A 22,655-nucleotide genomic window follows, 5' to 3' on the forward strand; every position below is an offset into this window, starting at 1 on the left:
ACGTATCTGTGTCTTTCCTCGTTCGTAATCACAGACCCATGATATTCTAGTTTCGGTTTGGAGGAAAAATCCCGACAACGTTGTCGCCACCCAGACTGTCTACTATTGGTCTGGAGAGTGAGGGATTGTTGTTTTATATTGAGTATTTAGTGTCAGTTGATGAGACACTTCCGAAACTTGCCTTTCTGGTGTATCACCAACTCCGGTTTGAGAAAATGAAACGCTGTTTGGTGTTTCTTGATGTTACGCTTCCTGATTAAGCAGGGTTTTCCTTTTTATCCTACATTGTCTTTGGTCAATGGTCGAAGCTCTATATGTTAGAATTAAATCCAAGAAAAAGCAAAGCTGTGATGGTACATAAAAAAAAAAAAATAGACGATTAAACGGAGCTGCTTTTAAAACTTGGAGAAAACACGATAGAAAATGTCGAAATAAAGTATCTTGGTATTATTATCACTGACAGCAAGTTTTGCTGGGAAAAAACACATCTCTTACTGGTCTCGCAAATCAGAAAAAACTTCTGCGGCTTTTATAAAATCTGTAAAAATAATTTTAGCGAGAACATTGATGCTAGAGAACTTATTCACTCCAAGGGAATTATTCCCGCAATCACAGATATGCTTCAAGCGTTGGGATGATTGTCTGAAGAAAATAGTAAACGCTAAATATATGAGAAAAATACGGAGAATGTTTTTTCTAAGAAAAGTGAAGGGGTACAGGAAAATAAGCTATGAAGCTCCTTTTATCCTTGCAGGAATTCCTCCAGTTGATATGGATGTCCTCAATCACAAGCTTGCTGTAAGCTCCTTCACTTCCAATGACAACGCTGTTAAAAATGGAAAGCTTGGTGTGTCGTCAATCCCTCATTCGGCTGCCAGAAAACCGATCTTAATTAAAAATTTTGATAGGCTAATCTAGGAGAAATATAATATTGCGTGATACACTGACGGAAGCAAAATGAACGGCATAGTTGGATTGGCTTTTGTTTTCTATCAACCAGGAATTGAAATTTTACATCGATAATTTTGCATTTTTGATGACTGCTCGGTTTTCCAAGTGGAACACCTTTGCCTTAATCTTGCTCTGAAAAAAGTTATAAAATTTCCTTGCCTGCCTATAGAATTTTCGTATTTGCAGTGGTGGTTCTTTGTCTTCTATTCTTGCCCTTCAAGATATAACCAGCAGTGAAAAATTAATAATCGATGTACAGTACTTTTTAAAAGCTGTTTCTATATCAATATAGCAATAGATTTTTCATTTGTGACAAGTCACCATCGGAAACGAAAGAGCAGATGAACTGGCCAAATTCTCCGCTATCCGGAAAATTACTAAAGTATGTAAACCACCATATTCATTCTGGAAACGCCTCTACTAATAGGTGCTATTAAAATTTTATTCATTTCACTCATTGAGTAGATGTAAACAAATATAGGAATAGGTTCATAAATTAAGACTGCCCGCTTCTCTCTCTCAAGCAATTGTATATGCTAAACATGATTGCCAAAACTTAAAATCGATAGTACCAGATTAAGTATTGTGAAAGTTTTACGTTTTGATTAAGAACATTTAATTTTTCGCTTACGCTTGCCCGAGGGTTGGTGCAACAACTATGAGTTTATCTCTAGAATTGGCTATATTTATGCCTCCTCAATGAACGTGAGGTGTGATATTTTTTTTTTATTCAGTCTTGGGGGGGGGGACGTTTTCGAATGATTCAAGGTGAAAATTGAGATAAAAATTATCCTTACTCAAACGAACAAAACCATGTGTTTCCAGTGAACGGTGGCGCAAGTGTTAGTGTGCGTGCGTCATTGTGACGGAACTTGGAGACCTCTTTTCTTGTGGTATGTGGGATACGGATATTCGGTGGTGACGAGAAGAATAACGTTTATTCAGTGATGCAACTTTTTAGGGATTTCGTTGTACAAATATGGATATAATTTTAGAATTTGAGATCTCACACGTGTTTGCTGACTCCTAAGAAGTTTGCTTTAAGAGAAATGTGTTTTTGCAGTCTTGAACTATATTTTTTCCATCCTTTATTATTCATCTTTGTTCATCAAAAATAGGTTTTCGTGATCGTTCTCTGTGAATTACAATAGGTTAAAACGGGTTACCTAACCCATTGGGTATAAGACTACTTTCACCCCTCTTTAAATTTTTTTTTTCCATTGCACAGTTATATGTCTTCTCATTGTTATGGAAGTAGGGCAAGCAGTCCTATACAAAAAAATATTTCTTCGAAGATGTCCCACCTATTTTATATACGTACTTTCCACGGGACTCCATTCTTTATTTCAACCTTACCCCATATTTTGTGTCTTTTATAATAGTTCTGAATAGGGGGGATTTCCGAGAGAATCCTTGAAGCTATTGTGCGTTTGCATTATTGAGGGACTCAAGGTAGAAAGTTTTTTTTGTGAAAGATTTTCACCTACTTTTTACGTGGGGAAAAGTTTTCTTTCCCGTTATATCATAGAATAGCATTGAACCCTTTACTTGAATCGAATCAGGACACCGTATCATCCCTGAATATATTTGAATGGGTGACTGACTTGACTGGGAGCGGTAAACAGAACTGGGTGGGGGGTAAACCCCTTACCCTTTCGAAATAGGGTTTCTTTACACCTTTTCAATATTTTTTTTCTCTCCCTCTTTCAATATTGATTCAGGCAGTGATTTTCTACAGTTTTTAAAATATAGATTTCCAAAGGTCATTTCTCAAAAAAAAAAAAAAAAATCAGTCAATCGTTATTCTGAGAATAGCCTCGATGTTCCCATACAAAAAAAAAAAAAAAAAAAAAAAAAAAAATCAAGAATGGCTCCTTCCTACACCAAATGAGAGTGTGCGAAAATGAAATGGCTTGGTTAATGGACCCTATTATTGTGGTAAGTCCTGGTCTGGAATGCTCCAGAAATGTCTTGTGGACCATTTGCGGTCAAGAACAGAAATTAGTCTCGCAAGTAGTGTCAATGACCATATATTATTCTAATATTTTAGTACTTTAGTTTCGAGTAGATTCCTTCCCACCAAGCAAACCGCTTTGATTATTTTTTTCGATTTAAAAGGGTGAATTTTTCTTCAAATTGCTGTCATCAGCTTCTTTTTTTTTACATTTTGGCCCAGAACAGTTTTTCTTTTCTTAGCGCGACTCAAAATGGTTGTTCTTCCAATGTGGTTTGGGAAGCCTAGAAAGTTGGACACTCCTGCTCTAGTTAAAGATATAAGGGCGAGTAAAACAGCAGACTCTCGTATTAAATTTATTGACCCATAATTGCTCCCCCGGTTAACGCACAATTCCCTCCGGTTTGACAGAGGTGTATGCAATGGTCCTCAAAGTATGCGGTGTCCTAGGGGCACCGCGGTGAGCTGTGTTTATTAATGTGTGTGCCTGCTCAGTATCATAAAGTGGCCTTTGTTAGACTATTCAGAGAAACCGCTGATATATGTCTACTAGGGCAAGGGAGCCGCTGAAGACAAAAGTTTGAAAACCACAGGTGTATGGCATAGAATATACAACCGTTTGGAATCGGCTCCAAACTGTAGGCCGATGTATAGCTCACTTTCTGTCTGAACGGTCCCTATACATGTACACCCCCAAAGCAGAATGTTTTGCATTGTTCTGCAACGAGTCCTCGGCTGACTGGAAATGTTCTGCGGTAAAAATTCTCATGATAGTGTTTTCTATACTTTACTTTAAAATTCTTCCAGATTGTTCTGCAGTAGCACTGTTTGTTCTGCGACATACGTCGCAGATTTCGGCATATTCAGCTTTAGGGCATATGGTACAGTATTCGTTTTCGTGTGAATCAGGGTTTGAGAAATCACAGGGGCCAGCTTGCTATGACAAAAAAAAAAAAATAAATAAATAAAAATAAAATAAAATTGGCACTGTTACCTAAAATTTTCAACGTGGATTACTAAATTTGAGGACTATTTTTTCCCATTTTATGTTGGCGTTGTGTACCAACACGGAAAGTGGTTATGTGTGTATGTGCAATGAAACCATCTTAACGGTCACTCCCCTCCCCCGGTTTTATGGCAAAATCATAATCAGGTTTTAATTTTGATGCTTGACTAGGAGCGCTCCTTTTTACGGTCACTGCTTTTTTTTATGGACGAATTTTTTTTTCCCTGCCGTCGTCCGCAAAAAAGTGAGTTTACCGTATTTTGGAACTTCTCGATTTGTCAAGCTCTGGCGTAAATAATTTTTATTCCTTTTTTTATCAGTAAAAAAAAAACGTGTGTCATTTGATAAATGATATATGCTGTTATGAAGGAATTCTCAGTGTTTATTACTGCCTCGATGTAATTTCATCATCGAATTGAACACGAAAGAAATAGATAAAAAAAATTGAAAATCGCGCGCTGAACATTGATTGAATTCCCTGTCAAACAAAATAATAAATTATGCAGGTCGAAGTGAGAAATGACCTACTTTCGTTAGTGATTTGTTTTGTTTCTGAATACCACTGCATATAAAATCGCACACTACGGAATATTTAAAAACCATATATGGTGTCGGGACATTAACTAAGAAAGGTGTTTCTAATGCTCCGATAATTGCATGCGTGTCATCAAACTGAGAACCAAAGAAAATACACTCAAATGTAACTAACTGCTAACAGTTATATTAAGTTTCTTGGGAAGAATTTTTTGCATCAATCAACTTACCAACGAAATTATATCAAGTTAAAAATCGTAGGACAACAATCATCAATGAAAGCAGAAATGCACTCGTGTGCAAAATTAAGAGAATTAGCATATGTCGAATTCCTGAGAAACTAGTAGACAGATTTTAATGAAATTTGGTACGAATGCAGAGTTATAACAGAGAAAGAGATGTACCTTACAAAAGTCATAGTACGCAGCTCATCATTGCAAAAATGTCCGAAATCCACGTTGTGAGATCGAACCGAAAATGAGTCTAATATGGGGTATGGTCCCCTCTCACAGTCAGACAGGTCGCACAGCGCGACGGCATACTGGACACGAGGCAGTTGAGGAGTCCCTGTGGCAATCGGTCCCACTCCTGCCAAACACATGGAGGGGTGTGCGGTCGTCCAACAGATGCCTATCGAGACCATGACACCTCCACCACCATAGTCGTCCATTTCCCTGATGTGGGAGGGATGGTATCGGGTACCAGGCTCTCTCCAGATGAGTGTACGTCGAGAATCAGCGTCCAGGCTGAATCTCACTCGTCTGTAAAGAGCACGGTGCTCCACTGAAATCTGGTCCAAGGTTGATGTTGTTTGCACCATGCTAAACGCGCTCTCTTGTGTGCTGCAGTTAGTGGGACTGGGCGAGCTTTGTAGCCACCTGCACTTGTGATTGCCCTGCCTCCAATCTACGGACGATTCTCCATCTCATCCCGTCATCCATACGTTCGTGGCTACTCATTTTACCTGATAGCTTATAAAATTTACCAAACTCTTGCGAGAAACGTGGCGAGTGTCGCCGAGGAATACGAGCACACGAATCGGGGAAAATGCCTCGTGCCCTTATCACCTCCTCCGTGGTCACAGCTCCGCCCACACGCACGTGTACCGCTTACGTATTCGACACTGAATATTTGCATACTTCTTCGGTGGCATTATTAGTATCTTTGGTTCAGTACTTTTGTGAAAATAGACACACACAATGTGCAAATTCTCTTAATTTTACACACGAGTGTTATTGGTGAATTTCAGTTTGTTGTACTTCACTGTATACTGTATTCATCTGTTGGATTTTTGTAGAACTGTGTGATTTGCTTTCGATGTATGAATCAGATTTTCTTGACTGTAGTTTTAGTGTCTCCGTTATATTCAGCTTTACAGTTTCTGACTGTTTTCTTCCACCACCACCCCCATCACTAATAAGTTAAACCTAGGTTGACGAGCTTCTAAATCTGTTTTTTATTCTGCCGCTTCAGATATTCTTGAACGCTTCATGACATTAAAGCGATTATTCTGTGAATTAGAGTTGTTCAAATATTATATCTGAGCATAAGCTAATGCGAGGTTTATATTCTACCTGTACCTTTTACCGCCCTTCCCACGTTCGTTCCCTCCTCGGAGGAACTCACTTTGGAAAACATTATTAGATCAGTGTTTCGTAACCATTTTTCGCTTATGGCCCCTTTGGACCATATATTTTTCTTGTGGCTCTTTGTCTTGGTTGACCAGGCGGCCCCCTAACATCCAGCAATGCGACTCTTTCAACTAAGTTGGTTACTCTTTCGATCAAGTTGATTTCTGAGTAAATCAATGATGTGAAAAAATTTATAGATGAGGTGGATCTTCGTATTCCTGTGCAAGATGTTCACCTGCTTCGATCTTTCAGTGGCTCTACGAGCAGTTCCAGCGAAGTCCAAAAGTAGTCATCCCTTTTCCCCTCCATAATTTCATTTAAATGAATCACATCTGTGTTGTTTTTCCCCCATCCATCTGTGACTCTTTAAATCAATGGGTCCTCACCCAGAGGTAGATTGGCCCTTTGGTACCAATTCCTTGTAGTAGCTACTGGGATGCTTTTGGGGGGGGGGGGGGCTACGGGTGAAACAGGAGAAGCTCACTTAATTCTAGCCCAAGGATCCAGAAGTAGATTTTGTTTGATAATTTTTTTCTCTATAAATTTACTGAAATCGATTCAATAAGTAGAAAGGGCATCACACATCGAAAACAAAATAAATTTCAAAGAGGCGATAAAAGGTTAAGAAGCACACTGCTTTAAAAAAAAACACCTTACACAAACTTTTTTATTTTTCACCCGTGGGACCTTAGAATACCCGGGAGTTGGGGTTATCGGATCAGAAACAATGCTGCATTTCATTTAGAATAAAACGATGAATCTCTCCGCTAATTATACGAAGTACAGATGACACTGTATACCAAGCGAAGATAAATGGAAAAGAAAAAAGTCGCATTCCAGTGTGGGGAAGTGTTTCATTTAGTTTGTAATCGTTGGCCCGAATATTGTTATTCCTGGATTAGTACAAAAGCGATGTTTTTTTGACACCCATTTTCGGCGGTTGTTGAATGTTATTTCAGAAGTCTTTGTTGGCCACAGGATTTTAAAATTCTATACTCGCAATGCAATATGCGTCACATTCTCTTCCCCCCATTTTTTTTTTTTTAAATCGAAGAAGTGTATCCGGGAAATTCTACTGGTGTACAAAAAAAAGAGAAAGCTGGATAAAGGGGGGTCAAATTTATATCTGCGTTGGAAGAAGCGAGTTTGGCCCCGGGGTTCTCGAACCAGACTTTGTTTTGGGGCAACCGGTTTGCGGTTATTAGTCACATGAGAGCAAAGAGAAGGAAGCCTGTGGAATAGGTGAAAGAAAAAAAGAAAGAGTAGCAACCAGCAGCAAATATCTTGTCCTTTACTTTTGATGTTGATGAAGACGAAGTAGTAGTGCTCACTTTGAAGATTTCTATTTATTTATTAGGGGAGGACTGGGGTGAACGGGGAGGAGGATGGTTATTCCTCATAGTAGTCAGTTTTTACCCCTTGTGTAATGCGAACGGAAGCTTAGGAATGTCGTCCATGGGTTCGACATTCCGTAAGTCTCTGTGATTGTTGTTGTAGTGGCGTTTTTTCTTTTAAGAAAACTGACTGGAATGTGACCACGCCGACCACTGGATTCTTAAAAGCATGAAATTCAGCTTTTCTCTGAATTTTTTTTAAATTTTATTAACTTCATTTTTACGTCCATAACTTCAGTAAAAATTATTTTGCACGACGAACGCGCGTAAGATACTATGTTTTCATAAAAATATGCGACTGCGCATATACTGTACGTAAAAATATTAGTGACCCGTTATACAGCGTGATGCTTCCTAGTTCCGGGTTCTTTAGAAAGTAATTTACAATTCGGTTCCTTGCCTTTCCGTTCGTGTTATTTTTCCTATCTTGATTTTTCAAGTTGGAATTTTTGTAACACTGAGTACTTTTTTTTGGAATTTTTTTTTTTTTATCCCATTGTAAAGTGGTGATCCTCTCAATATTGTCTTCCGTGAGAGTGGGGAGTTGAGGTTGCTGTCCCACGCATCAAACCATCACAGATTATGTCCTTCAAATGAAAGTGAAGTGTGAATTATCGACAACGAATGATTACTCATAGAATTTTTGAATAGTTAGATCTTTTTCTTTTTTTATTAACAAGATCTTATCACAAATATTCCCGCTGTGGCTGTTCAAGTTTCCATATTCCAGTGTAGCTAATAACGATGAGGTGCAAAACAATGATAAAAGCATTTCCTGCATACTCGTATTTGTTGTAGACCTTGGCCTGGTTAATACCCCTCTCTTTCAGAGTTTTTATTCTTTTCTTACGCTTGGCTTTGTCTTGATTTTGGTTGTATTTTTTTTTTCTCATTCGTGTTTTGAAATTCATGTTATCACTAGCTCCATAACTGGTTCGTTGAAAGTTGTTACAGCTCTTGTTATGCCACACCCCGAAAATAAAAAAATGGAAAAAAATCCTTTGCTCTCGTTTTCGTCAAATATTATTATATTGTTCTTATTGTTACAATTTCTCTTTCTTTCCCCCTCCGAATTCCGGAAATGGTGTTGATTACTTGAAACATCAATCATATTCATAATATTCGGGGTGTTTGAAACGGGCATTGTTTTCGAATAACGAAACCAACCTGTATTGTTTGTTATTTTATTTCTTTTTAGTTTGTTTTTTTTAAACTTGCTGTGCTCGTTGTTGCAGAAAAAATGTTAGGCAATAATATTTTTTTTTCACTGGCAATTTGATTATAGTACTCTGCTTAATCAACTGGTGTTGTTGGATTAGTATTTTGTTTGAGCTTTGTGTGTTAGTGGAGCTATTTTTCTCCCCTTTTACTCGTATGTTTTATAGGATGTTTAATGTGGATAAAATTGAGATATTTTTTTTTTCCTATGAAAATAATTGATTGGTTTGCCGAATGAAAAAAATAAAATGTTTCTATTTGCAGACAGATAATGGTGAACAGATGCATAATTTATGGTGCAAGGGATTGTATAGTTATTAAAATATAAAAATAAACTTTTGATTTTGGTCATCCTGTGCACAAAAACTCGATAAGAAAGTTGTTATCCAGTCTCCTGATGCCAAAAAAAAAAAATCAACGGTTCCAAGTGAAAAATGCACCAAGATATTGGAATTCAAAAAACTAAGAAACTGACAAACAACGCTTCTTTCCCCGATTATGCAGTTTTTTCAACAAGTTTCCCCTCCCCCTTTTCGAATTAAAATATCTGAGCGAATATTGAACGTAGAAATGTGTAGAATTTCTTTTGTTGGCCTCAGGAGCTTTTTAACTGGGTTTTTGAGCACAGGGTGCCCGTATGAAATGTTTTTTTTATTAACTATACAACAACCCCTTGCAATATGAGCGACGTATGTGAGGTCCAGTTATTTGGATACTTTTTCTGATTGGCTCTTCCAACAACCTGTGAAATGCCCGGCCATGCACACGACTAATAAGTAAATGAAAAATTAAACACTGAATCACTTATGGTCCGGTGGTTGAGAAACACTGCTCTAGGATCAGCGGTTCGCAAGTAATTTGTGATGCGAGGTATTAGGTATATCAATAAAAATTCCCCATTATCGGAGAAAAATTTCGGCCTCCATGAGTGTTCTACATAATTGCCGGTTATTATGCATACTTACCAATTGTCTTGGTAAGTTTGATAACTACGTTATCAAACGTTTATCACGTTTACCGGTGAATATGAATACCCATATACCCGGTGAATATAATACGAATACCATGACGCGTCCTTGGTAAATGTAATAAGTACCCGAAATTTACCGCCTTTATATTTGTGATTATGCACGAGACCCTATTGTAATTGGTGAATTTGATAAATATGAAAAAATTCGAAATGAGTCTAGTATGTGTAATGAATATAGTCGGACCCCGATATAATGATGCATGTGTGATTTATCATGCATAGTATACATATCATATAGTATGATTTATGTTTATCAACGACGTGACGGTTGGTTATTATGCATAATCGTCTGTAAAAATGTTAATTTTAGGGAAATTTATAAAACTTACCAAAATGTTTAGTAAGTATGCATAATAATCGGTTATTATGTATAATTGAATTTATCATATTTACCGTAACATATACATGTATATACAGAATATGGGAAATTTTTGAAGAATCGGTCTTACAATTTCTTTGCCATTCATTACCTTTTAGCTGAATGCATAAATGTTATGCCATCATCATAAATGGATTGTTAGCCATAATTCGCTACCTGTGAATACCTAATGTTCGGCAATAAACGTCTAAAATCTAAACTTCAACTCGCTTTCCGTAAAATTTTCTTTTGTCTCAACGAATACTTATCCAGTAATGTTGAAATAAAATTTAAGAAACTTCATGCATTTGCTTTCCCAGACGTACTACATATTATTCGTTGATGGCAGAACTCACAAAATTGCTTCAGAGGTCGATTTCGCGTATTGCAATTGTAAAGAACTCTTGAAATATGGAATAGTGTGTTATTTCGTTCCCCCACTCTTCCTCTTTTATACACACATATCCGACATTCATACTTTAAATTTTATAGTAAAATTTTCCTTGAATGGTCGGCATGTTTTGCAGTTAAAGAATTATGTGAGATTGAGATTCAAAAAATATGCAATTTTGAAATAGGGAAGAGTAAATATCATGTACTGCACATATATGCTAAGGTTTGATGCCAGGTTATGACGACTATAAAAATCAGCATTTAGTGCTGAAGGAAATTATCTCTGTGTGTTGAGTAATAGAGTCTGAGAACAACGCAAAACTTTCAGAATTTGTGTAACCGTTTCCACCAACATAGGAAAAGTCACAAGTTTCGTAAAAGCCTAAAGAAAATTACATTATTTTGGACGTTCTTAAAAAAGTATTTTTCCAGTATATATTTGGCTCCTAGGAATTGTGGCTGGTGCCTAATGTCTTTTTTCAATTTGTCAAGCTCTGCTGTAAATGGAAAGTGTGTGTTCGCTGACGGGGCGAGTGTTGAAAAGACTTATAATTAATTTTCACATGTATATGTTGCCGTTAAAGTGTATAATTTAGTTTTTCATAGAATAACTGAATTATAGACTTTAACCCTTTGAGCAGTTTTTAAAATTTTCCTGATCCGCATTATAACTGCCACATTGGAAATAAAATCCTCTTAAGAACTCGCGATACTTCGGGGTGATCGAAATGAAGCAGATCAAGTTTGACGAGATATTTCGGGATTGCCGCTGTAAGGGTTAACGATAACATGTATAATATTTATTTTTAGATAGACTTTTGAAATTGTTCATTTCCCTTATGACCCTTGTGTATTTAAGGAGAAAATTGTTCTTTTTTCCGTGTTCTGTTTGCCCGTGATTAGTTAGTCAGTCTCTCACTTGTTCCGGAGGATTTTCCATATTTTTTTCACATAAAATTTTCGTGATTCCTCTCTCTCTTTTCCATCTTAACTTTGCTGGAACGGCAACACCTGAAATTAGTACACATAATTGTACCTTTTTCTCTCTCCCCTTACTTAACCTTTAAAGTTTTTAAGCCCTTTGTTTTTTGTTCCGGTCCAACCCTTGTAAATGGCTCTACAGTAAGTGATCATGGATAGTAAGAAAAAAAAGAAAGGGCAAAGAATAACAATAATCTTGAGGTTGAGAAACTCTTAAAAAAAAGTGACGAGGTGGAGGCGTTTGTTTGTCTTTGCTCATTGTTAATGGATCTCCGTCGGCCCTTTTTTTTAAGATTGAAAGACTTTTTTTTTCTTTGGTAGGGTGGAGTTTATAAGTTCTCGCTCAGTGGTGGCGACTTAGTTCTGGCTGCTTGTCTGGATTTTCCCCCCTAGTTAATTGAGGATAAGGTCCTCCACACCCTAGGAGTGGATTACCCAGCATTTGTGTGGTTTGAAAAATAAGAACGAAATTGATTCCGTTTTTTTTTTCTACTAAACTCGAGGTTATTGGTTTAACAAGCTTATCGTCAGAATGTCAGGTGATAGATAGCCAATTAAAATTTAAAGGCCGTCGATCTACTATTGCTGGGTTCATAACATTGGTATAATCCCACACATTTTGTCAATCATTTTTTAAATAATGATGATTCTGTCTAGATTCAGGCCTTTACATTCGTTATAAACCGCATGTATTTGTATGTTTATCACGTTCTTTATTAGGATACGAAACGTTCGAAGGTTGTCTCAGATTTGGCTGTTGTATAGGAATTCTATTAACTGAGAGGAAATCATTGATTTGATCATGGTCAATGCATTTTCGTATCCAAAAAGGGCGAGAGACCGATTTTTGAATCTTTCCGACGTCATGCTCAAGTGCGAGATGGAATTTTTCTGAAGCTTCAATGTTCCATGGGACAACGCTGCCTGTAATTTGAGGATCATTGCCCTAAATAAGAAAAAGACTGAAAAGAAGGCAGATTGAAATTGACTGTTTTCTAATTGATGTCAAACCACAAATGTCACGTGACGTTTATCTAACAATTCTTTAAATTTGTGATTATTCATACTAGTATGCGGTAACATTTTCAAATGCCGCGAGATATGTACGGTATTTGAATTCTACGCCAGCTCCAAGGCCACAAACACGGAAATTTTGAGAATACTCTTGAATCCTTTCCAGAAAACCAGTAGGAACACCGAATTGTATTTTTTTGTGGTTTCGCCAACAAATATAGTTTGAAAATCATAATTCCAGAATTTAAGTTCACTCACTAGTTGATTAATGTTTCAGTTTTGAGAGTTGGATCTATTCTTTCCCCAACCGTACAGTCGACGGTAAATTTCAAAGCTTTCGTTCCCATACATTCTTCATGGGACTATGATCCATCAGGTATGATATTGAAGAGATCAAACTTAGCACCTTCTCTGATATTATAGATCTCTAAGGCTGGTATTACACTATAAAACTTTGATAAAAATTCTTTTATAAAACTTGAAAAATGTTACCAATAAACACATCTGTTACATTCGAACGAACTTTACTGATCCGCCTATTGGTTGCATTTTTCTAGTTTTATAAACGAACTTTTATAAAACTTTTATAATGTAATACCGATCTAAGGCCGGGATTACACTATAAAAGGTTGAAAAAAAGATCTTTTACGTTGTTACTTGTTACTTGAAGGGAAAAAAAACCAACCACCAGTAAGGATATTGGTTACATTCGCGAATGTAACGATAAGCTTATTGGTTGCATTTTTCAAGGTTTATATATAACAACTTTTGTGTGAAACTTTTTTAAGGCGTTAAAAACTCTCTTATAACTCCCCTTTATTTCGGTCTTGGAAAATACCGAGTTGCCAGGTCGCCATGGTCGCTACAAAATTGGTACTGGCACCGTAAATTTTTATATTTGTATTTACCAGATTGGAGTCTTTGGACCACACAAAATTTTTGAAATATATATCATTCCAACATGGAAAAGGATTCAAAATCCTAGAAAAATCGAAAACAAAAATATTTCGAACTGTTCATACGAAAAAATGTTTGGCTCCGAAGAAATTTGTCTGGCGCCTAAATTTTTTTTCTTTTTTTTCGATTTGGCGTAGCCTGCCTTTATTTTATTATTGGGAGCCCCTATTCCTTCTCTAAATATGTTTTTTTTTTATGTGTGGAAAACACGATGTATGCAAAAATGATTTCGATATGAATACGTGAGCGAGGCGGGAAAAAAACTTATTTCATATTCATTTATCGTTAATTTAGAAAAGGAATATGAACTGATTATTTTTCTCTTAAAAAAAGAATCCCTTAATCACTTTTTACTTTTTTTACTTCACTTTTCACTTTTACGAAAAAATGAGAAAAACTTCATTTTTTGTTTGGTGATCTCTTCCAAAAAAAAAGGTGGGGGGAGCCAAAATACGGTTTCAAAGCGAACGGGGGGGGGAGGGAGAAAAACAGGCTTTACATATGATCGAAGGGTTCAATGATAACAGTAATGACAACAGCGACTATAATAATAAGTAGTAGCTATTATCTCTGAACTGTGAAATCTGGGTCTCTCTCAATGATTGACTTCACATGTCTGAAAGAAAAGTTTTTCTTTTTCCTCTCCTTTAGCATGAATATTGCATAACGGTGAATCATTTGGAGAAGCAAATTTCTTAGCGTTATGCTGTGTTTTCTTTCCGATCCAGTTTTGTGGCATTCAGAATGCTTTTTTCGTCTTCTCAATGGTTTGAAATTTCCTACCTGCATTTATCAGTTTTTGTTTTTCGAAAAGTCTTCGAATTTTTATTCTGAGCTCACTAATTTGGGGTCTTCATCTCTCTTTGGTGTCATATATTATCATTTTTTGATGCGTTAAAATTGTCAAAAAATTACACTGAGGCTATAAAAATGCTGCGACATTTTTTCGTGAATATTCTTCGTGGGGGAGGGGGTTCATTTTGTTGTTGTGCTGCTTGTATAAATTTTATTCAGAATATTTTGTAGTGTTCACACGAACTCAACACGTTTCTGCATTTACCGATCAGTTGGAAATTCCGCAGAGGAATATCTACAAGCAGCATGTGAGGTTAAATAGTAGTAAAATTTCATCTGCATAAAGCGAAGATTACGATCACGCTGAAACGATCTAATTTTAATTTCACTTCAGTCTCGACATTTTTACTTCATGGATTTCACCTGGTTTCATTCATTGGGTGGAGTACAAGTTAAGCGCTGCTCTCTCTCTCTCTCGGACGGCCACGGCCCCCACAAGGGGTGGGCTGACAAGGCTCCAGCTCTGGGGCCCGGAACGATTTTCACAATTATTTGCTTTTTCACGCTATAAATTCATCATAAAGGGGCCCGTGAAAGTGTGGACGGGGGGCCCGCGCAAAAGATCCCAGCCTAGGGGCCCTGCTCCAGCATGTGGGGGGGGGGGCATGCGGACGGCCTCGATGTTTTGTGGTCAACGATAGCACAGGCATGTGAATTGTCTTTACGAAATGCATCTTCATCTCCGTTTGGTATCCAGTCCATCTTACTTCGTTTCGCACTTTACGTTTTATATCATGCCTATGGATGGATGGTCAATCAAAACATCGTACTTGTAAACTTCCTGTTGATCGAATGCGATTGGATAGTGTTTTTTTTAAATGATTTCTTGTATTGAATTTTTCTTATCTTTGAAAAAATGTGGAAAATCTTCGTTTGCTACTAATTAATTCCGTTATTTTGATTGCAGTGGCAGTCATTCTAATGAGTCCAGAGCCGTGTACTTACGATTCCAGTCGGATGTCGAACTCGATACATAAGAAAAAAAGAGTTGTTTGTGATAACAGAAGGAAAATTGAAATTGGTGGTGGAAATTTTTAAAATTTTTTACATGAAGTAAAACCTCCTCTTGGCTGTCGTTCTTGAGAAAGATTCCGAAATCAACTGAAAAAAAATTATCGAACGCATTTGTGGGACCATGCAGAAGCGGATTAAGGTCGGTTGAGGCCCCAGGCGCAGAAAAAAATATTGGGCCCCTTAAATTGGAAAGAAGTGTAAAATTGGGTTTTTTTTCGGGGCCCAGGGCGCGCCCGGTGAGCCCTCCGTTAAATCCGCCTCTTTGATCATGAGAAATTTTAGACGTAGACAGAAAAATAAAAGCTTTCGTTCAGGGTGAAGGCTTTTTTTTGGCATCACGGCCTTGGAGTGTCGATCGTTAACGACCTTGACAATGACCTCCGTTGTGCAGCAGCAATGCATCCCCACCTCTCTCGCTCTCCACCGACCATCTTTTCTTCTTATGTGTCGGGTTGACAATCCAAATGGATGGTGGGAAGAGATGGGAAAGGGCGTCGAAGTGCGACGTGGAGGCGCATGCGCCTGTTGTATTAAAGCATCTAACTTTACTAATGCAATTTTTTTTATACAGTAAGTATAATGCTTTTTGGAAGACAATAGAGGGCGCTGCCACCGCCCCTGGTATCATCTACCATGCATGGGTGCCTCTGGACAGAAAGAAAAAAAAAACCTTTAACCTAAAATGTCACTGGGGTCTGTCTATAAACTTCCTAGCGTAAATGTCTTCCTTGGTCTTAAAAATGTTTGTATTTTCTTTTGGGTCTTTCATGCCACTTGTGTTGTGTCAGATTATGCTATGCCCGATGATTATTTACAAAAGCATCCCGCTGAGGTTTTAGCATTGTAAAAAAATAGCCAGGCAATTTTTAATAAATTTTCGTGTTGAGAGTGAGTTCCGGATTAACAGTCGTGCTCATTGTGTTCAAAAGTTTAACCATGTTTTGCTTCCACCCGTAAGTGCCGAAACCTGGGTGCTGAAACTGTTCGAGTACCCTCGAAAATAAGTGAATATACAATGCAAAACATCCCTCCTCCTGCATAAGGTCTTGAACAGTGCATACAGGACAACTGGCAACATTCAGCTTTCTCAATGTTCGTTTTGTTGAGAGAAAAAAAACATTTGTTGAGGAAGAAAACAAACATTTTGGTTTTTTCTCAAAATTTTCTGTGCATTTCGGTGCCTCTGTTTCCACCACCCATGCTTCTTATCTCTTAGAGGAGAAATAAAGGAAATTATACAAATACAAGGCCGCAACAGGCAAAATGCCCAACGAGGTGGCTGAGGAAAAACATGCCCATAACAAGTATGGATGTCATATATTACAAAAAACACAGCACCAATCAAAAATGCAATCAATTATGTACATCTTTTTTTAAGATAATAGATGCACTTTTTCTAACCATGACTATCGTAATCCCTTTGAGCGATTTTCAAAGTTTCCCTAATCCGCATTACAACTGCCACAGTGGAAATCACTAAACCATGCGCAAAATGTCACACATTTTTCTAAAAAGACTATTTTTTGCAATTTTGTGCATGTGATAGTACTCTTGCCCATCTCAGAGAATAGTAAAAAAGCAGATGAAGAGAAATACTCTATATTTCTTTGTTGTTTATACTGTACGCATATTTCTATCTTCCCCCCCCCCCCTCCGAAGGGAAAGGAAAAAAACCACCGTCTCTCTCCTTCGGTTATCAAACTTTGAATGGAAGCTGACTTCGCCCACTGGCAGTTGATCTGGCAGGTTGGAGAGGGGATAGAAAACATGCTTGAATGTTACAAAAAAAAAAAAAAAAAAACCCCACGACGCACTATCTGGGCTCGTTTCTGTGAAATAGAGGGTATTAAGGGAACGAGATATCTCGTAATTGCCGAAATAAAAGGCATCAAGTTAGGTGAGATATCTCTTCAATGCCTCTGTAAGGGTAAAGAACATCATGGACTCCCTGGCAAAGAGATACTATAAGGCCTTCAACAGACTTAAACGTGTGCCATCTGAATTTAAAATCTAGTCTGCTGCTAAGTTTGAATCGCCCCCTAAAATATTGGTCTCAGATGTTGTATGTTCAATATTTCATTGTTCAGAAGAGACTGGCAAGTGAAAGCACGAAAACATGTATTTGTGATAGCTAGGCCCCGTTAAGATCCCAGCTGCGGGATGTGAGGGCCATGCATATCATTAGCAGTTCCACTCAGAGGTTATCAAAAAAGATTTCCAATACTTGGGAAGGGGAGGCATAGGCGGAGATAGACTTGAAAGTCTGGTTGGGAACGATGATGATTGCTGAGGGGGCATGATGATGATGTAAGTTCATATATACTCATATACATTAGATCAAGCCGCACCGCCTTTGAGGCTGGGAGGGGGGGGGCATTGCTGCTTATGTTGCCCTTTCCCCCGTATCTCCACCCATGGTGGGTGAATAACGCAGCATTTACACCTAAGTCCAAAAGTGTGATTTTGTGAGAGAGCAGAAAGCTTTTTTTTATAACATTGAGACCAATAAGAGTCATATGCAGACACAATGTTATCCGCCTATAACGGGGGTAATTACGCCTGGCTCCAAATGTGAAGGGGCGCCGAAACTCGTTAAATATACATTACTAGAAAAATATCTTTAAGATATGTATTTATAAAAAAAAATAACTATAAAATATACATGAAAAATAACCGAGATGAGAATTAAAAAAAAAAAAAGTTTGAATGTATATAATATTACGGTTATTTTGCGAAAAGAAATTAATCGATGGGCAGTGCACCTATATATGTACAGTACATAGTGATTTTGGTCAGATAAAAATACACACTCCCTCTTTCGAGTTCTTTTCATTTACCCCTGCGTCAAATCCGAAGTGAAAAGCCAAAAAAAAAAAAAAATTGGAGAAATTATTTGTGCCCGCTGTAGGAGGGACGCCAAATCTGAGGTAGACAGGGCGAAAAAAAATTAGGGGAAATGATTTCTCTGCCTCCTCTAGTAGGAGTGTCAAATCCGACGTAAAAGGGTGAAAGAAATTACAGAAAATTATTTCTGCTCGCTTTAGGGGGATCGTTATATCCGAAGTGGAAACGCAAAAAAATATAGGAAAATGATTTCTGCCCGCTCTAGGAGAGGCCAAAAGAAATTCGACATGATATGTTATGACATAAAATATCGCTGTTCCTTTGAACGCATCAAAACGAAGCGATTGAAACAAAAGGTTTTTTTTAATTGGGGAGGTCAGGTGGCCCAAAAGTAGGTCGGGTAGAGATTTTGTCTCGAACCGCCCCTGAGTGCAACGTGTGTGTGTGTGTGTGTGGAAAATTTAAACAAACCGTACATATACACAACTGAACATCTTTTCGGAGTTTCATGGATATTGTTCCAGATACCCGGTGAGTAACGGTAAAACCTCCTATGAGACTCCTAGACAGAGATACTGTCTAGGCTTTAGGAGGCCTTATTAAGGTGTGGCCGCAACGGGACTCTAAAAAGACATCTTCTTCCTTTCAAGAAACTAATGAGGAACGATTTTAATTTTTGTTGTATTAGTTTTCCATAAGATTTATAAGAATTTTAATCATCTTAAAGAAAGTCATTTCCTCGACTTTAATCTTGAATAAGCATTAAGCAAAACCTATCGAATTTTGCTGCTTAGAATCCGCAGATCAAACTTCGCTAATTTGAGGAAAAAAAGGCACCATGTTGTAGTCCGCTGCGGTATATAACCAGCACCTCTTAGAGATCTATCTCTAGGAGGTGCTGATATAACCCACATGAGAAATTAATCATTTATCAATATAAAATCGCTCTCAAGGAGGAGGGGGGTGTTTAACACGGTTTTGTGGAGAAAATGTCAATTTTTGTACTGGCATCTATCCAATCTATAAATATTTAAAAAATATGTTTTTGTTAGTAAATTTTTAACGTAATTATAACTAATGAAACCTCTCTCGGGAAAAAATAAAGCCGTACATAAGACGCATTGGTTTATCCGCACTAAAGCCACTTCAAAGTTGACTCTTCTCATGCAACTTCGATCCACAATAAGAAATTCATTTCTGACGTTTCGTTTTTATTCGAACGTAATTTTTTTAAACGTATAATCCACGGACTATGCGCAGCAGAATAGGTAGGTTAATTGGGACTTCCGTGGAAATATGGAAATAAAGTAGTGTACCTCACATATCCAAAACGGGGGGGGGGGAGGAGCAGCGGCAAATCCGTTTCGAATAAGAGAAATTACGGATATGTATCTTCGTATATTTGAAATGAGGTTTTTGAAGTTGATGAATTATACAATTAAATGTATGTTACGGTAAATGTGCGTTGAATCGGTAATGCATAATCACCAATCGTAAGTTTGATAAATTTCGCAACATTTATCATTTTTACCGGCGATTATGCATAATCCTTTTAGACCCTGTATGAACAAACGTGCGAGTTGCTTCTTTTCACTTTAGATATTATTTTTTTAACCTCAGGGATGTTCAGCCCAAACTTCAAGAATTGTGCGTTATCGTTGAAATTAAAGTCGATCCCTGAGGTTAAAAAAAAAAAATTACAGAGAAAAAAAACAACCCCTTTGCAGTGCCGTCTTAACGCGTGGGCCCACCCGGGAACGGCCCGGAAGCCTCAAGAGTAGGGGCCTCACGAAAATGAGATTTAATTAAAATTTTCTAGAATTTAGTAGGTAGGACCTCAGAAAAACCACTTGGCCTGCGGGGGGGGGGGGGCATGATGCTCTTAAGACGGCCCTTCCCCAGGGCCTTAGCGTACGTTCTAGGGGGCAGTCTTTTCTTGGAGTCTCCTTAAAATGGTTATAAAAAGGAGTTACAAGCGCCCCCCCCCCCATTCGGCTCTTGGCACCGCCCAAGTTCCAAGTTGCTTCAGAATAGTTACGGGACTGCCCAAGTTACAGGGCCCGGTGCTTTAGCTGGTGTTTGCCTGCCCCTTCTGTTTCTCAGTACTGGGTCTGAAAGGGATAATTTCAAATGAAATTCATGAGTTTTATAAACATGAAATAAATCGTACGGAAATATCACTTTAATTTAGCCATTTTATTATCAGCTTAGCCCGTACGTGATGCGTGCACTACACGAAGTTTACCATAAAACTCAATTAAAATAAGTGTGAAGAAGATGCATCCTTTGTGATGAATAGCCTGCCTAAATGTGTGACGTTTTGTTTTGCTTTTTAATGTTTTTAGATCTCTTAATTAAATCAAACATGTTGGGTTTTTTGCTTGTTTACAAGTTAAATAGCAGTAATCCCATTCTAGAAGTGTTTTTCCGACTTCTTCGTCCCTTAGTATCCAATCAAGAAGGGGGGGGGGATTGGAACGATCACACATCAAGAGTCTGATAATATGGTAGAATGTATCTGTCCCGTATTTTACGGGTCAGTAATGACTAGCAAAAATTGCCTCTTCTGACACATCACTCTGGATTCGCGCCTGGGGAGGGGTTGACTACTGTTTTTGCACCGGGCGTCACTAGGTTTCAGACCGGCCCTGGCCTATGATAAGCTCAGGCATTATGTAAAACAGTACGTTTGTGGCAATGCAGAAGCGTTCACTGTTCACATCCTCGATGTTTCGTCCCCCCCCCCCCCCATTCGAACAGTCTGTATGAGTTACAATACTTTCCGTGACAAGAAATGCTGATATCTAGGTGCAATGCTTCACGGGCATTCTTGAATCATAAAATTAAACAATTCGGTTGTGTAATTATTTGAGAAACTGTCTATCTTTTTAAAAATTGCAGAGCACATTAATATTTAGTCCTGCATGAAATCTTGTGAGCTTGAACGGGAGGGGGGGGGGGGAGAGAAAAAAAAAGAGAAATATATACATGTTTTTTTTTTAAATTGTTAATTGGCCCGTGTTGTGTGTGATCAATCATTTTTGCCCCTATCTTCGACACTTTATCAAACACAAAACTCATCGACTTTTTTCATTACGACTCCCGTTGTTAACCGGCGCTGTTCTGCGTGGTCGTTCACAACACCATAGAAATTGTAAAATAAGGAAGTGGTATAAAAAAACAGCAAAGAGTAGAAAAAGGAAAGAAAACGATAGAGTGGAAAATTAGCTTCGTTGAATTAGATTAATTGAAGCGATATCAGCTTATATCTGCCAATCTACTCCGTGTTTGCCATTTTACATAAAAATGCATGCTGTGAGAATTTTGAGGTTAAATAATTATATTGACAGGCCCGTGATTCTTCCAAACAATGTATCGCAGTAACTTATGGTGCCGTCGAACTTCCTGGGGTGCAGGGAAACATTTTAAATCCTAATCTTGTACCGCAAGAGTGATGCGAAGGTAAAAAGGTTTGGGAATCCCTGATCTAACCCATATGTCGTCATTTTCGAGTTCATGACGCTGTTGTTGATATGTCTGGTAAATTAATGTTGTGTGTTTCAATTTTTAAGCAATGGACCCGAGAGTATATTTCATAGATTGCGTGACCATTTATATAGCAAGATTATTTTTTCTTCCGTATTTTTTGACGGTCAAAGTTCCCAGTTGAGAACATGAGTTTGATTAATTAAAAAAACAATTTCCTTTTTTTTAAGTAAAAATTTTTTTCTTACCGTAACTTTTTTTAAAACTTAATTTATGAAACAAAAATCTCATTCATATCAGCACTTATGCCGTAATTTTTTTTTTCAGAATTACTCGCTCATTTTCGAGGAAGGCAATGATTTATTTTTTTTGCTTTTATTTTTAGTGTTGTTGTAATGGGAATGGGTGAGTCCAGATAATCTACAAGGTTTTTCCGTGAAATTCTCAGTTGATATTTGTAAACTGAAAGAAAAAAAAAATGGAAAATAAAAGAAAATGGTAACTAATTCGAATTTCTGAATTCTGCCTGTGAAAAAAGATTAATGTTGCCCTACGTTGAACCCTAGAATTCCCTATTGCGTGCGCAAGTATCTTGCATGATTGGAGTACCCTCAAGAGACCAATCAATGGTAGCTGTTTATGAAAGTAAAACATGCGTCGTCCAAACGAATATGGTCATTTCTAAATTTAGTTAAACTATGTCCAACAATGTTTCGTTACCTTTCTGACTAGCACCTACTGCCTTCATATTGATGCTGTATTTAGATGCCAGCAGAATATGACATATATATATATATATATATTCTCATGACATAAGTTATGCACAATTCATTAGATTTTCTTTTTTTCTCATTGCGAGATGTAGTAATTAGAAATGTAATAAAAAGAGGGACCGTAATTAATAATGTGTTCAACTTTTTCCCCACTCTGGCAGTTTTCTTATACAGTAGATCGATCCCGCTTATAATGTTTTTGAAAAAACCGTCACGATAAACGTTGTAAGCGGGAAATTTTAACGAGAATTAGTTGTAGTTC

General features: G+C 37.6%; 1 protein-coding gene across 1 annotated transcript in view; it reads left to right on the plus strand.

Moving 5' to 3' along the window:
- Positions 1–22,655, plus strand: part of Hr39 (Nuclear hormone receptor FTZ-F1 beta) — an 89,520-nt gene that overhangs the window by 27,263 nt on the left and 39,602 nt on the right. The gene's annotated exons all lie outside the window — the stretch shown is intronic.

The sequence above is a fragment of the Pholcus phalangioides genome, unplaced genomic scaffold, assembly GCF_987345545.1.
Source record: "Pholcus phalangioides strain wild (caught in Gottingen) unplaced genomic scaffold, Ppha-v1.0 ptg000008l_1, whole genome shotgun sequence".
In the NCBI taxonomy this organism is placed as follows: domain Eukaryota; kingdom Metazoa; phylum Arthropoda; class Arachnida; order Araneae; family Pholcidae; genus Pholcus; species Pholcus phalangioides.